Genomic DNA, 3,704 nt, shown 5'->3' with positions numbered 1-3,704 from the left:
AATTTATTCTGTAATAATAATAATAATAATAATAATAATAATAATAATAAAGAGAATGGTGATGGGTCCTATTTACTTGACGGCAATAAATTAAAGGCATATATAATGATAGAGTATCTATATATCCCAGTGTGCGTTAGATTTTGAAAAAGAATGAGAGCCAAAAGTCTCAAAGTTTGGTCCTGTTCCAGAACGTTGGATCCCCCAATTTTAAAATCATTTCATTTGTTAACCTTATATGTAGTAATTTGCATTTTGCACCACATTTAAGGTAAAAACTCAGGTGAAGTCGACTTCACGTGAAGTTGATATCTGAGAACCGTTAGATGAAAATTTAATCAAATTAGTCAAATCATTTAACGGCTCTCAGGTATCAACTTCACGTGAAGTCGACTGCACCTGAGTTTCCACCCACATTTAATGGACCAAGCAAGACCTCACCCATCTGAATTCCTCTAATTATTGAACATTTTTTATTCCTTTTTCTTAGTTGGTTAGAGATTATTGATGATGTAGGGCATGACCCTTTTCTTATATTTCAAAAAGTTGACATCAATATTTAATAGTGTTATTGTTATTGTTGTTATTGTCATTTATTATTATGAGAAAAGAATAAGAGCATGCATGTTGTGCTTGTGCACATATGTAGTGTTTGTTTTGAGATACTGAGACAGAGACTGAGAGACTGAGATTCAGTATTGTGTTTGTTAGTTCAGAGACTGGTACTAAAATTTCTGTCTCTGTCTCTAAAATTTCAGTATTTCAGTACCTCCAAAAAGTAGGAACACAGGGGACTGAATTTTTTAGAGATGGAGATTGAAACTTTAATAACATTTTATACCTAAAATAGTTTCATTTCAATTAATTAATTCCAATTTTACCCTTTGTGCAAATTAAATTAGAGTTTCATTCTTGTATCAGTCTTTCCGTCTCTATCTCTCCACCAAACGCTACCATACATAACTTGATTGTGTTTGATCATTTAAGTTCCTTATGTTTTGATTAATATTTCTCATGTTATGATGTTAGTTTTCAAGTGGTTTTATGCACTTATCTTTATATATTATATTTTTGTTATTGATTTTCTTTCAAGCAATTCTTTAATTCAGTATGTTAGAATTTGCTACTGATTAATAAATTGCTACATATATATCATGAGATTTTTTTTTTTTTGGTTTCCCACGGTATCTCCCAACCCGGCAGGTCAAGGACTAATCCGTCGCGGTACTGAGCTCCATTTAAGGGTTTGTTACTGGCCAATGGGTTGCTGCATGCACAAGGCGGGATTCGAACCCCCGACACTTGCTTAAGCGGACTAGTGAGCTAACCACTAGACCAACCCAACTTGGTTTATATCATGAGATTTAAACCTTCGACCAATCCAAATTGATTTATTTGATTTTTTTTTTTTTTGGACTTGGTCTGGGTGTTCTCTTTTACAGTTAATTGGGCTTTTTCTTCTGCCATACTCTCTCAATTAAACACAAAAAATATTGTACCAACCAACTAAGACAATTTATTTTTAGGGTTTGTGAATCCAACAAGAGTTAAAAGAACTTAGCCACTATTATATCCTAACTAAGCTTTCACATTAGGCCCGCTTTGTTATAGGCCCAATATGTTAGGAGCTTATTTTTTGTTGGGTTCAAACTTGACCCTTCAATGTCCAAAAGCAATTTGAGCCTTCAAAACCCTCATTATCGTCACATGATCTCACCTTAGTTTATGCGAAAGTAAAAGGAGCTTAGTTTATTAGGATGTTTTGTTCTTTTAGTTGCCATGTCTTTCAATATGATCACTTTCTATCATTTAATGGAGGACCCCTTTCAGGTGACTCTCATGATGCATTTCTCTTTGCATATTCCTCTTCTATTGCCCAAATCTTATATACATCGCTATCTTACCCATTATTGATTTTGATCTAGATTCTCACATTTCCCTTTTGAAACTCTAGATAATAATATACTTAGCTCGACCTTTCTCTTATCTATGGCAATAGTCAAATTATTTAGTGCAAGACAAAGCTTCTTAAGGATATTCTTTGCTATTTCTTTAGGTTCAATATTAAGAGTTGATGAGCTTTTGTACATTTAGGCTGCGTTTATTGTATGTATGCATTATGAATATAGACATTGAAATATAGACACTTAAAATATAAATATAAAATATTTGTGTTTATATGTACTGTTTGGATATGATAGCTATGGTATTAGTATCATGTCTAATATTATGTTTGATTTATAAAAAACAAGACACTACTTAATTGAAAATGATCGTTTTGACCTCTTAATTTAAATTAAAAATTAAATAATAAAAAAAAGACAAAAGCTATTTAGATTTCTATTTTTTTAAATTAGTTTAAAAGTCCCTCAATTTTATCCCAGAAATCTCCCTTCTCCCAAATTGGTTCGAGAGTCACCCACTTGTTTCTTTGAATTAGACACATGGCTTTTTCATTATTTTTCCTATTTGATTAGGGAAAATAGCTTATCAAATTTCAAAATGCATTAAAACAACCACCACTAAGATTATCCATTGCCTATTCAAAAATTCAAATAAAAATAAAATGAGTAATTACAAAGAAGGAGGCTAATGTGGCTGCGAGATGGAGAGGCAAAGGCGGCAGAGTAGTAACACAAGCTCATCGCGACCGGAATATAGCACGCAGAAATCAGAAAGGAGAGTTGACGGGAACAGAGACGATGTGCGGTGGTAGTACAGCTTCAATGATGCAGAATAATTACAGAAAAAATCACTAATTAGGGTTTGTAACAAAAAGAGGAGATATTTGGAATTTTAAAAAATGAATGAGGATAAAATAATCTAGAAAAATGATATAGATTCGTGTCCATCATCTAAAATTCGTGTCTCACCATTTTACAGGAATATAAAATACATATATCTTGTGTATATTTATGTGTAAGCATGTCCTTATTTTTGTGTCTCATAAATCAAACAATAAACACGTTCCACGGTGTCTATGTCTTAGTAAGACACAGACATTAAATAAACGAGTTGTTAAAGCCTCACTTACTTTTTATTTTAAAATCAATTAAATTTAAGAAAACAACTCAATCTTAAAATCAAATAAAAAGAGTTCATAACATTATATTTCATTATATATGTACTACTTAAATACTTAATATTAAAATATAATCTCAAATGTAATATCTTTTGTAATTCATATTAACTTGAACATTAAAATTTTTACAAACATACTTTTCACTATAAAAAATTAATAAGTTAGAATAAAAAGATCGTAATAATTTTACCTCCAACTTATTTNGGTTTCAACAATTTTCAATTTTCAAGAAATGAATGAATGAATTCAGTGGTACACGTGGAGAACTGCTATTGGAGGTGGTGGTGGGAGACAAACACGAAACGACATGCCGTAGAAGTGTGCAATCAGAATTCAGAATTCAGAGGGGAGGGCCCACATGTGATTCAGTGCCGACGTGGATCTGCGGAATCTAATTAGTAACTTCGGTGCATGTGGCCCACAACGAGCGCTATTTTATACTGAACCCAACACAGACACACTAACTACATACCCACTTGTCTGGCCCACACCTCCTTATCTATAATAATTGATGGGTTAATGGGATTCACACTTTATTCATTATCAAAATAAAAAAAAGTAAGTATTAAATTAGTTTTTTACGTTTTGGCATAATTTTATTTTAATTTTTAAGGTTTAAAGT

This window comes from Arachis ipaensis, chromosome B07, assembly GCF_000816755.2.
Source record: "Arachis ipaensis cultivar K30076 chromosome B07, Araip1.1, whole genome shotgun sequence".
Lineage (NCBI taxonomy): Eukaryota > Viridiplantae > Streptophyta > Magnoliopsida > Fabales > Fabaceae > Arachis > Arachis ipaensis.
Note: the sequence above shows the minus strand (reverse complement) of the source record.